At 36.8% G+C, this 13789-nt stretch overlaps 1 pseudogene; it reads left to right on the forward strand.

The window, feature by feature from the left end:
- LOC127622471 (kinesin-associated protein 3-like) overlaps nt 1-13789 on the forward strand; it is a 71723-nt pseudogene that overhangs the window by 10540 nt on the left and 47394 nt on the right.

Below are 13789 nucleotides of genomic sequence, written 5' to 3' on the forward strand. Positions count from 1 at the left end.
GTCCTCTCTAATCAGATTAACTCTAGCTGTTGTCCTGTTACAAAATGGAATCCGTCAAGTTTCCCAACAGCTATGTGTGTACGCACACAATCGAGTAAAATTTCATTTGTTTTTTTTGTTTTTTTATGTGCTTTCCATAAAACAAACTCTGGAGCAGAGCAGGATCTGGAATGCCTGCTATACACACACTGCTGTATCTGTATGCGAAAGACTATTTGGGAAGGAAGCCAGCATATTATGCCTGTGATATAACTTCAGCCTTGCTACCTTCAATTACGAGAGGCCTCTGTGAAAGACTGCAGTTTTTTTCTTCTTCTGAAGAGCTTGGGTGTGTATGTGTGGGGTTTTGTAAAGAAGATCACTTTGAGACACCAAAGAGAAAGAGAAAGATCTTGAGATGGTAGCTATATTATCAGAAGACTTTATAAAAGGGTATTCAGGTCGAGAACCCCTTGGTGGAAAAAATAGCATTTTTATTACATTTTAAGCATGGTCTATAGGAACATGCGTATAGTACCATATATTTAAATAGTTTATTTTGATGCTTGCATTGCATAGCCATTAAAACAATCGATATTGATGTACAAAGTCATAGACTTGTACATTACATTGTGATTTAACTTCACTAACCAAACTTTGACTTTAACTTTAGTGTTGGTTGAAGTACATTTTTATTGTTTTAATGCATATTCTCACATCAGTTTGCAATCATACAATTGGGAGACCCCCTATTGAGGACCTCTTGTTTGAAGACCCCTGCTGCATAACCAAGATTTCAGTTAAACCTTAAGTGTACGCCATTGTTTTCTAAGTGGCCCATTTATTTCACATGTGATTTTCTCAGACTTATCCACAGCTTCATTTTCATAAATCTGCATATTCAAAGCTTCCACAACAGGAATCTCATCTCATGTTGCTATTAATTGGTGCAGTTGTTATGGACGTTATACCGTTTTTCTTATCAATGGTCCATTGGCGGCATTTCACAAAAACCTAGGGTATGGCCAGGGGTTAATTTTAAATTAGGGGGAATCCTAAACCTCTCCTGCACTCTGTCATATCATAGTAACAGAAACATAAAAGCACATTAAATATATATACAAAAATAAGTGCAAAAATCTTTCACCAGATTATACAGATACACAGACAGACTTACAGATAACAGCAATACAAAAAGCTTAAATGTAAAAAAAAAACACATTTAAGATTTATTTAATATGCGCTTTAAAAGCTGCTGATGTAATTTCCATAAACCAGGTAAAGAACTAAATTACACACAATCCTAAAGTGAGATCCAATCAAAGAAGTCGCAGTTACAATGAAAACAGAGCTCATCAGTGACCTCCCGCTACCAAATTCTAAATACTTTTTATTGCTATTGACGGACCCTTCCTGCCGATGTCATCCTCATATTTCATTCTGTTCTATGAAGAATTATCTTGAATAAGCATCTTAACGAGGTGTATATTTCCCCGTTTTTGTCTGCATACTACGGTTTGGCAATTCATACACTGCCATATGCAAACGCCACCCCTGCAATTGTCAATTTTTGCTGTATTTTTAAGTTCTCAGTGTTGTCTCTTCGTGTGCATGTATGTGGAAAGTTTAAATGAGTTAGTAGAGATCTTTTCTCCATAGATTAAATAATCATGCTATTGAACACAGTCGGCTTCCAGCCTATATTCCACAGAAATGTCTGTTTGAAATGCCAATCAATTACACACTCGCTCAGCGAAATATGAATCTGCCAAAATATCATTTGTAACTGTCAAACAACTCAGCGGCGTGTGATTGGAAGGTGAAGAAGTTAAAAGTAAGAAAAAAACTCTAAACACACTTCTTCAAATAGCCCCATTTGCTGTATTTAAGTAATTGAAACCATATGGCTGCCTGTGAAGTGATTCATACTGTCCTCAAAAGCACTACATTCATATGAAAAGATGGTTTGTGTATAATTTGTGCTATTAAAACCTCAAGACAAATTACAATGGCTAATCTGTTATTTTGCCATTATTTTGAAGACTTGGCCGGATTGTGTAGTTTTTTGACAAGCTCTGTCAAGACCAGAACGTTGCATCTCATTGTGGCCCAGCCCTTCATGTACCTCCATTGTGGCCTAGACCTTTGTGTACCTTTCAGCAACTAGTCACCAAACTTCAGAAGGCAACAGAAAACAAGAGCCTTTTGAGAGCTTCAGAGCTCATCCTCTGCCACACGCTTGGATTTTGTTTTTCATTAGGATAGAAAATAGGTCAGAATTTTCCACATGAAGAGCAACACATGCCTTGAAGCATTTCTGCTTTTTTTGCTCTCTGATTCATGTCACAGAGGCAAAATCATTGAAGGTCTAATTGCTAATTCTTACTGAAACACCCCCAGAAGAGGTAATACACAAAACAGGGGCAAATGCACCATACAGTTGCACCACTTTTGCATGCTATATTTCAGTGCATAAAACTTGTATTTGTTGATATTGCTTTTATTTTGATTCAGCTTTAACATGTGGTACAATTATTTACATTTACATATTGAACCATTTACCATTATGGTGAATAGTGGAGTTTGAGCTTGGATTCAGTACAGGTACAATTGAAGCTTGTACTACAGTACTATGCTTAAATTGTTGAGTAGTTGTTATGCTAATCCTAGCATAGTGTTTCCAATTAGAATGCATTTAACATGCTAGCGTTCACTGTACTAACTAGCTCTAGCTAGTTAAGTTTTCTCTACTTGAAGTATTTAAGTTGAGTTTACATGGTATTTTTAAGTTTAGCCAAAGAGTTAAATTTATAGTTAAAAATCCTTAAAGGGGTCATGACATGAGAAACCAAATTTGCCTTGATCTTTTGGTATATAAGAGGTCTTTGTATCATTAAAACGTCCTGCAAGTTTAATATTTTAAGACGTCCTCCCCATTCTAAACGAATCATTTATTTAATCAAGCTCAAAATACAGCTCGTTCTGGATTCATGGTTAGAAGTGACGTGTCGGTTAGAAGTGACGTAACAGCGTTTGCATATGACCGCCTCCAGCACAAGATAACTACGCTTTAAGCGCAAGACAACTACGCTCATTTCAGTATCGCCGTGCGCCTCACAAGTGTTCAGTCGATGGACAGCGAGCTCTGACAGAGACTACTTGTGCACAGGAAAATTACGATGCCACACAGATGTGCTGTTCCTGGCTGTGGTCAAACAAAACCTCTGAATAAGCTGCCGAAAGATCCAGACGTCAGGGAAAAATGGATGCAGTTTATTTTTTGCGGACGTCCCAGTCACGGCAGTGTTAACTTAAGCGTTTGTTCTGTACATTTTAAGGATGACTGTTTTGAGAACAAATCTCAATATGATGCTGGCTTTGCCAGAAAACTGTTGCTCAAAGATAAGTCCGTGCCGACTATTCTGGGAACAACGACGACGCAAACTGTAAGTAATCTATTTTAAACTTTAAACTACTTTTTAAAGCGCAATTTCATTCATTATGAATAATCACAGTGTTTTTACTTAGTTTACTTGCATATTGTTCTGGCTGGGAGCGTCAATAATTGATACATAGGCACTGACGTTAGCCAATCATAACAGTGGGCGTTAACACTGAAGTCTTAAATGGAAAACGCCCCCAAAACAGACTGTTTGAATCAGAGGATGAGAAACAGGGTGGGAAAAGGTCATAAATCACTAGATTTTAAAAGTTTTTCTTAAAAAAAAATATATTAATACTATAATTGCACCTAAGGGCACATAATAATACAATAAAAAAAACCATGTCATGACCCCTTTAAACTTTTTCAGGTTAAGTGCAATTAACAGAGCAGTCCGAACTGCAGATATTTGCTGCACATCTATTTTTTCTGAGGCCGTTGTGGTTGAGTGAATCTTTGGAGCCAAGTGGCTGGGTGTGCCAGCAGAACTACATTGGATATCATAGAACTGGCTCATATCTGTTCAATCAGATAGAGTATAAGAGCTGACATGTGGCCTTTCTATGGAACCTCTCCCAAGTGATACATACTTTTTTCTCTTTTCTTGCTTTCTCTCTTTTCTCTCTCTCTCTCTCTCTCTCTCTCTCTCTCTCTCTCTCTCTCTCTCTCTCTCTCTCTCATCTTACTAAAATTCATCTGGATTGTTGGGTTATTATTCTCTGACATGAGAGTGATACTTGATACAGTCAGTCTAAATTGCTTTCATTTCCAATATAGAGAGCCTGGGAGGAGATGGGGAGAGAGAAGATTGTGGGAGGTTTTTTGTTGGTTTTGGTGGGGGGTTGAGAGAGCGCTGCAAACCTCATGTCTTTCTAGCACTACTGCCCTCTACTGGTTTGTTTCAAAACAATGAATATCATCCACCCTCTGACCCCATTTCTTCTTTGTTTCTCCCCACTGATCAGCACTATCAAGCATACAGTGAGATAGCAGGGCCAGACTGCTTAATTCGAGCCAGATCTTCATAGTAAATCAGTTGTCTGCATCAGAGGGACAGAGCCATCATGCGGAGTATATTATGGAGACAGTCATGGTCGATAATGTATTGTTGGATCTAATCCGCACCATGCCTGTTTTGTGTTTCTGCCTTGTGTTGCTTTCACTACTGCTGATGTCCTACCACTATCTCCCCACTATATTCCACAGATTACCCCTAAATGTTGCTCAGTTTGGTTAGGTAAAATATTGTGTTGTATTAATCCCAAAACTGGAGTAGCCGATACCTATAACAGGGACATTTTACTGTTCTATATACCAATTTCAATACCAGTGCAATATTCAGTAGTAACTAATATGCTATATTTAACACATTTCTGTATTAAATTATAATTTTGATACAGATATCTAGAAATTAAACGAAAACACAGAAAATGCACATAAATATACATAAGCAATAACTGATACCTTAATAACTGCTATAGAACACTATCTCATAGTATGTTATGTTTACATTTGGCATTTTTAGAAACTGTCATCTTTTTGCACTACTGTGTACTGGTCGGCACTGCACTGTCTCTTACTGTGTCTATTGTCCTGTTCATTGCTAGTAATCTATTGTACTTTTTGCACACGTTTGCATGTGCCCTTTATATAGGTACGTTATTTATTCTGTTTAGTCTCATGTGGCTTGGGTTTGTCCTGTGTTGTTTTATGTAGCACCATGGTCCTGGAGGACTGTATATGGTTGAACGACAATAAAAACCTCTTGACTTGAAAAGCATTTATAGTTAAGACTTGTATTTATATATAAAAAAAAGTCTCAGAGTGATGACCTACTGGTACTTTTGCATCCCTGACCTGAAGAATAGAAAAAAACTGCATTGATCACCATCGATGCTATAAAGTAATTGGGAATGTCTGCAGGAATAAGCCATTTCAGAGTATCAGTGTTATAAATGTTTGATGTAGCCTGAGGTCTGGCTGATGAATCGGGTTTCGAGATTTCTGGTGTAAAATCATGTCTAGTTCAAGCCATATGCACATTGTTTACAGATTGGGTATTGTGCAAATTACCTAAAAGAGGTGTGTGTTTAAGTATATTTGTGGGCATATAGGTATATAAGTGTGTGCATTTTGAATTTATAAGCCATCTGCATTTCAATATTTGTACTATTCCCTGAGGCCATATGGGACCAATTACAGAAAAATATGCAGGAAGGGGAAAAAAATGGAAAAGCCATATTTTTATGAATTGCTTCAGCACTTAGTGGCAGACCTAATGCTGCAATTATTGTACAATAAAGCAAAGACATTTACTAAGGTCAAAGAACCAGTAAAGCAAACTATTCTCTGTAAATCTTGACAGTGGCTTGCCAAATTGCACAGCAGAGCTGGATCTACAAATGAAGAAACATTCAAATTTACAGATTTAATGAGATCTAGGATGATGAATGAACTGAGGTCGGATTCCTGAATGACAAAAAGATAGGTTGAGTCTTTTTCCTTATTTAAAAGGCTCCTAAATCACGAACAAACTGTTTTTAATTAAATGTAACCTGTCTTTTGTGTATGCTATAGTCATTCTATAAATAGGAACAAGTGCTGTAAAATGGGCCAGCCTGTAAAATGGATCTCCTTTCTCTTACAACAACAATAGCAGATGGGCTTTGAAGAGAAAAGCATTTTATGCATTTGCTTTTATTTAACTTCTGTTCATCATATAGCTACAGATAACATGGGATGACATTTTTGATTATGTGGACAATCTCTTTCCATGTTTTTCCTCTCAGGTTTTTACATTTTTAACAACTTAATTTACTGTAATTTAAAGGACATTAATAATAAAAAAAAAAAATCTTAAAATATTGTGTTATCCCAGCTTAATAAGCAAAGACAACTATGAGTAAACCATTTGTAGGTTGATTCCCCAAAAGTGTCAATTCTGTGGCTCTGTGTCGCTACATTATTGTTTATTTAAGCATCCTGACCAACACGACACAGCAACATTTGTCCAACCATGACTTTGAGACGATACTTTCTGTTTGTCTGTCAATGGAAAATGAGGGGGGTGTTTGAAAACTTGTTTGTAATTCTGTTTGGTGATGGTAGTGGCACAGAAATTACACTTCAGGCCTTATTTTAAGAGTGTTAGTGCTAAGCGCAGCACTATGCCATAAGTCGTACATGCAAAGTCAGTGGGCATGGCCATAAAGTATTGATATTTTCGTGCAAGCATGCACAAAGCGTTAATGGGCTGATTCAAGTGCAATCTAACTTTGAGGTTCTCCTCCAGCATGATTACATCCTATTATGTAGTCTATTCACTTTCAAGCACCAGTAATATAAATAAAGCACATTCAGAAGTTGATTGTGTATATGAACTGAATTCAATGAATTAGAAGAATAGAAATATGGATGTACATTCTTTTGTGCATTAATTGCATCCTGGTTGTATGTTAGGAATATTTCTATGACAGTGACACACTCCTTTTATAGTCTACGCCTGGAAAATGTGGTTCTTGTCAGGATTTGGATTTATGCTCCATTAAATGAATGCACTGTAAGTATTATTAATCCTTTTCATCTAGACACACAAATCATGACTAGTGTTAACAGTGATTGTATCCACCTTCTAGGTTAGACTAAAATAAACCAAAAATATTTCTAATTGAATTACACTACAAACAAAATCAAAATAACAATATGGCATAAAAAACAAATCATACCAAATCCAAACAATTTATCTCCTCAAGCCCCTTTGAAAGTGACTTAAAATTCTCTATAAGACAACAGGTGGAAAAATACTAATACAAATTAGATCATAAATACAATTGTAAATATAAACATTATAATATAATGTAAAACAGTTAAAGAATGGGCAAGGAGGAGGCGAGAACCGGCTTGACGATATAAATCATAGTTTAATGGAAAACTTAAAAGACAACACAAACACACATGACGGACATGCCCATAATTCTCTCTCTCTCGAACCATCGTCACCGGCCGCCTTTATCCCTCGCGCGCCTCATCAGGCCGATTGGGGACCGGGCGCGCGGTATTCTGATCGGCCGCGCCCCCCCTCCGCTCCACATATAATTTAAAAATAAACCATGGCTTATCAGATGTTGTGCATTGTCGTCTTTGCGCACTCATGAAAATAGAGCCCTTTATCTTTAAGCTCTATCGACCGACCTATTATCACCAAAATATTATTTGGACTAGTCCCACAGTTTATAAAATGAACAAAACAAACTCGAATTCATTTTCTGTGGTTACTGACAGCACGCCACAGATATAGTGTTTAAGAGCTATTTAACCCAGAATTTTCCTTCAAATTTTCATAAAATCGCATGCCTCATCAATCAGTTCTTGACAAACTGTTTGATTTCTCTGTCTCATGAGTCCACATTTATTGTTTCACACCATAAATCTCTACCAAAAAAGTAAGAGAGAACTCATCTGCGATATAGGCACACTGGCCCCTGTGCACGTTGTCATTATATTTCTCTCATTCCTAGTATGCCAAAAAATAAAATTGCAGCTACAGAATGTTGCATGTACTGTTTGTTTTTCTATGCTTGTACATGATCTCATCCCACCTCATATTTAGTGGGCAATCTATGAATTCATTGTTGAATTGGGTGGAGCAGAATTGGGTTCATATTTTTTTTTATATTTAATCTGTTTATCCTGCAGATGTTTAGCTGTTAGGCTCTTCAAACAGTGCTGTTTTGTTCCAGTCTTTAGTGGTTTGCCTCTTCATTACGGTTTCTGATTCTGTAGTTTGCAGTTACATATTCTTACATCTTGCCAATGCTCCAATGTTCCTTAGTTTCTCTGTCTTTGCCATGGTTGTGCTCTTGCGTGGTAGTTTGGAATGGTAATAATACTAATTTCACTGGAGGCACTCTTTCCTGTGGGAATCTTAAAGGCCGTGAGATCATATTTTGAGATCTCGGTCCAGTTCTGACATCAAAAGCAGGCCTGCATGTTTTCAGGCGAGGCCATAATCCGATTTTGAAAATATACCTAGTGTCTGCTTTAATGAGCTAACTCAAGTGCACCATACCCCCTGTGAAAATATCCAAACTGCCTATGAAATACAAGAATTGAACCATCAAACCCTTGTTAAAGCACTCAGAGCTCAGTGGATGATGCTGTGCAGCTGAAGCACAGAGCCATTATACATTCTGGCTGGTTCTGTTGAAACGGTGGGCCTAAGAGGCCTGGGAGGACTGAATAACAGTGTTTGTAAATACCACTCCAATTATCGGTAATGTGTCACTAATAGGAACCAGATGAAGGTTTATTTCATTTGTCAGGAAGGTCAAATTAAAAAGAGCAAGGCTCTCCGCTTTAGCCAAAGACATGGAGCCGCACTGAATCCGTACAGAACTCTGATGCCAGCGTGTTTGTGTTATTCTTGTTGATTTTTGAAGGCCATAATCATACATTTAGCTGGTCAGGAAATGCCGGGGGTGGTTCTAATCAGATTTCATACTATTTTTCCACATCTCTTAAATGGAGCATACAACTGTGATGGAATAAATCAGATCAAGATTTTTCATTTCTGAAAAAATAGGAGAAATAATTTATGGTTTAAACTACTTAAATCTCAAGTCAGTTAGATAAGTAGTCTAATATCATGTTTTAATGCAGGAAAATTATTGCCTAAAGCAGAGGTGGAGAACATTTTTTCCATTAAGGGCCATTTGAGTATTTACAAAATTATTTAGTGTTGTTGTCATTTAAAATTATTTTTAAACATTATTTGAAAGGAAATTGTTTTCAGGTTAATTGTCATCAAGGTCAAGGCCATTTGTTTTGGGCCGGGTAAAATGGTCTCGCAGGCCTTATACGGCCCTGAGGCTTGACGTTCCCCACCCCTGGCCTAAAGCTTAAATATCAACAAGGATCTTTGCTGCGTCCGTATACATTTGCACTGCACAGTAGACCATTTCTGGGATTTGGGTATGGACCATGACAGGCTTAATACAAGCCTTTTATTTTTGAGTTGAAAGCTAGAAACACTTGGCTGACTGTTAGTCCTCATAAATAAGTGAGGGAAGCCACAAAATATTCATATGTCAGACTCTTCTCTTGAGCTGTTGAGTGAACAGTGTTTGACAGTGGAGCCCTCATTACTCTGTAATTAGATGTAATGATATATGGGTAGGATATTTAAAATAAGACTGCAATTTCTGAATGATTATTTATTTGTATTATCTTTCGCAAATATTTTTGTGTACAGATGTGCATACTAGATGTCTCACAGGTCTTTTTAATTAGCCTGTTCTTTATATAGATCTTTTGTGTTCAGGATATAATAGGTAGGTGCATTAAAATCGCTGTGTGTGATTTTAACCATTCTAGAATTACAATCCAAAGATACCAAATGAGTTTTATTAAGACCAACATGAGTAGAAACGGTTGTCAAAAACAACTGCAGCAAAATAGCGCCCTCAGCTGATAACTGTTGTGAGCAACATGGCAAAAAAATAGCAGTAAGCCTAAAAAATGAGCTGCAAATACAATCCTATGAGAATGCGAATAATTTTTGACAAACAGAGAGCGTTGTTGTCCGTGGACCACTGACACATTTTTGTTTGCTGTTTACAGAGTCTAGAGCTGTCACAGAGACCGGTGAGATATCTCAGGACACTTGTTTTAGTGATATCTTTCAGGGAGTAGTAATTTACATTTTATTTGCAGTTCCATGGGAAAAACAAAATCACACCTTTAACTTCTGCCCTAAAGGGAGGTCCGTGGTTGTACATTGTCATTCAACCATATATAAATGGACAGTATACATGGTACATGCGCATTCAAAAACACAGACTCATGTAACTATGTAATTTACATTTCCAAATGTGGTGCTGTTTCTTGTCAGTATCCTTAGAGTGTACCTTCTGTTTTTCTGACTGTAGAACTTTGTTCTGAGGATCAAATAATTAATAAGCACTGGGTACCTGCACAGTTTAACCTGTTTTACCCTCATATAAAATGGACCTAAAGTCTTTATTTTTGGGGTCCATGAAAGCCAAATGATTTGTGGAAAAATGTATTTCAGTATTAACATTCTAAATATTATTTCTTAATTCAATTATTTTAATACAATATTTTCCTCTGACTCTAAGCCCATTTGTCAGCATTTAATGAAGTTTAAACCCCCTGTTGAATCACACTGTCTATTCAGAAATGTGACTATTGTCAGTATAGTAACGTTGCTTATGTTAGGGATCAATTTGACCTCTGCAAAAACAACTTGTATACAAATACAACAAGAGCAAATACAGTATATAATTGTAAGAAGTGAACTGCTACAGTGTATATACATCAATCAAAAAAACGTAAACATATAAAGGATCATTGCTGCTTTTTTTTTTTTTTTTTTTTTGCAGTCTATGTGCCCCCAAAAAGAAGTAATGTAAAATGTTTAATTTAGGATGTACAATCAATATTATTATGTTATATTCATATCATGTTAGATCACTTATCATCATGATAGTTTAATATTATAGATAGTACACCAAAAAACTCTGTAGGTCTATTCAATGCAAGTGAATAATGGTTAGAACTTTGAAGGTCCAAAAACATATAAAGGTAGCATAAAAGTAATCCATATGACTCCAGTGTTTAAATCCAGGTCTTCAGAAGCAAGTCAGTCCTTTTTTACTATAAATCTCCCCATTCACTTTCACATTCTTCTTTTGTTTTTGGTAGTTCTCTTTCTTCATGCATATTGACACTACTGGGTAGGGAGGAGAAATTATAGTTAAAAAGGACTTACATATTGATCTGTTTCTCACCCATACCTATCGTATCACTTTTAAAGACATTGATTTAACCACTGGGGTCTTATGGATTACTTTTATGCTGCTTTTGTGCTTTTTGGACCTTCACATTTCTGGCCACCATTCACTTACATTATATGGACCTACAGAGCAGAGATTTTCTTCTAAAAATCTTCATTTGTGTTGAGCAAAAGAAAGTCATATACATCTGGGATGTCATAAAGTGTGAGTAAATAATTAGAGAATTTTCATTTTTGGGTAAACTAACCCGCTAAGTTGTTTTTTTGAGATGTTTAAAAATGTACTGGAGTCTCTCTAACATTAAACAGAACATGAGGCTTAATGTAGTTCTTTTTTAATCAGGGAACTGTGGCTGACTCGTTACAATGTTAAAAAGTCAGCTGTTAAAAGCTCAACACTGACACTGTACCCAGATCAGCTATAAAGGGCTAATTTTTTTCCAAATGCTTGTCACTATTTCAAAGGCCTGTAATTTCTCTTTTTAGGCAGTGAATCCACAGGGACAGATGCTAGAAGATTGTAGTGACCTGTGGTGGCCTGGTTGTTGGCTGGGCTTTCCCCCCTTTGCTCTGGTTTTAAAGAAAGAATACTTTTGTTGTTTTTGAGCTGTGTTTGATTTGAAGCAACTTTCCCAATGGTGGTATACAACAAACCAAAGCAGATGTAGGCAGAAATACATTGCAAGAAAGAAAGATACGCACAGAAAGACAAAGAATGTTTGGGGGAAATTTTGTTTCATGCCACACATGGACAATAGCTTCCATGACTATTGGCAGGGTTTTTTGGAGTTGGTTAAACTTGATCCCATAATTTAGTCTCACCATAAACACACTGAATTGAAGGCAGCTTTAGTCTTTGAAGTGTGATTGAGAAACCTTCGTTTTATTTTGCCTCTTCCAAACAGAATTATGCTAGTAACATGAAATACTTCAGCTGAGGAGGTCTCGTTCACTGTGTTTATGGATAGCTCTGGGAAAATGCCTAGCTAGGCCGCCTGTGGCACAGATCACACAGTAGTCAATCTCAAACATTTTTTCTTGTACTTCATTTAGGAAACCTAGTGTGATCACAGTAACTTCATTTGTTTTGGAATTACTTTTACGTATACATAAACATAAGTGATTTTTCTTTCACTGGGTGATTTGTTCAATTGAGACCAAATACATCTGTATGCAGATGTATCTGTTATCATTTACTTTGCATCAGTTAATTCCAAACCCAACTTTATTTCTTCAGAGGAATACAAAAGGAGAAGTAGGCAGAGTATTCACACTTCTTTTTTAAATATACCATCAAACAGAGGACAAAAGGGCATCATAAAAGTACTTCCTATGACTTGTGCACTATATTCCAAGTCTTCTGAGGACATATGATAGCATTTATGTGCAGAATAGAATTAAATTTGAGTTAGTATTCTAAAGATTTTAATTGTGTAGTCTGTATGCAGGATTTTTAGCTATATAGAGCCATATCTCTTCTCTAAAGTAGGGAACAGAAATAGATTGCAACCAGACATCATTAATATCTCAGTAACTGTTGATGAGTGATTGACACTCCAATTCTTCAATCAGAGCTCATAGTTCCTTCATGCCATCCTACATTATCAGCAAACAGAACTAGGATGGCCTAGCCTCCCAATGACATCTACCTAGTCCCACTTTTTTTGTTCCTCTGTTCTCACTTTGAATATTTAGGTCACTCTTTGCAGCTCTGGATATGTTATAAAGAGATGGAAAGAAGGAGCAATGAGAGTGGGAGAGATTACCAGACCAGTAACACCTTGGCAAGACTTGCCATATTTCTATTTTGCTTTCTTTTGTCAGGTCAATATTGACTATGAAAATTTTTAGTAAACATTCCTGGACTTATTGTGAACAATTCATCGTATTTCAAAGAAAAAAAGAAACATTGCAATACACATGTCACTATTCAATGCATCACATTATTATGCCGGTTTCAAAGGTTCTGTTTAATTATAAAAAGTCTTGTTACAGAAATTAGATGTAAATGTTGTTTAATGTTGATTTTAACAGTATCTCAGTGCCGAAGTGTCTGATGCCGTAGATGGATCACAGTCAATGGTTTCTTAGGGGCTTTTTTGGATTGTTTCAACAAGCACTCCTGGTAATTTAATGTTGCATAGCTAGTCCAAACATTTGTGTTCTGGGGCTTTTGCTCTGTTGACACTTTTATTTTATGTGTCCTTCACATTGGACACCATTTGCTCCCATTAGCTCCTTGAGTGTTACCCCCCAGAGAAGTTTTACCTCATAAACAATGCTTGTTTTGCTGATGAACTGCTAAAGCCGTTACATGTGACCTTGCCTTCTTTACACAATCTCACTTTCCAGAGTAGTCAACACTGTAGGCAACCGGGGTAGTGGCTTTCTTTACAATAGTGTTAGGGTGTTGGAGTGTGTGTTTCACATATGTGTGTCCTGTGTATGGCTTTCATGTTTCGGTGTGGGGCTGGCACAGTCTTTGGAAAAGCTCTCCTCTTGCCTCAGTATGATGCTGGCAAACAGGCAGAGGTTCTGCTGTACACGTACCACTG

This window comes from Xyrauchen texanus, chromosome 28 (assembly GCF_025860055.1).
Source record: "Xyrauchen texanus isolate HMW12.3.18 chromosome 28, RBS_HiC_50CHRs, whole genome shotgun sequence".
In the NCBI taxonomy this organism is placed as follows: domain Eukaryota; kingdom Metazoa; phylum Chordata; class Actinopteri; order Cypriniformes; family Catostomidae; genus Xyrauchen; species Xyrauchen texanus.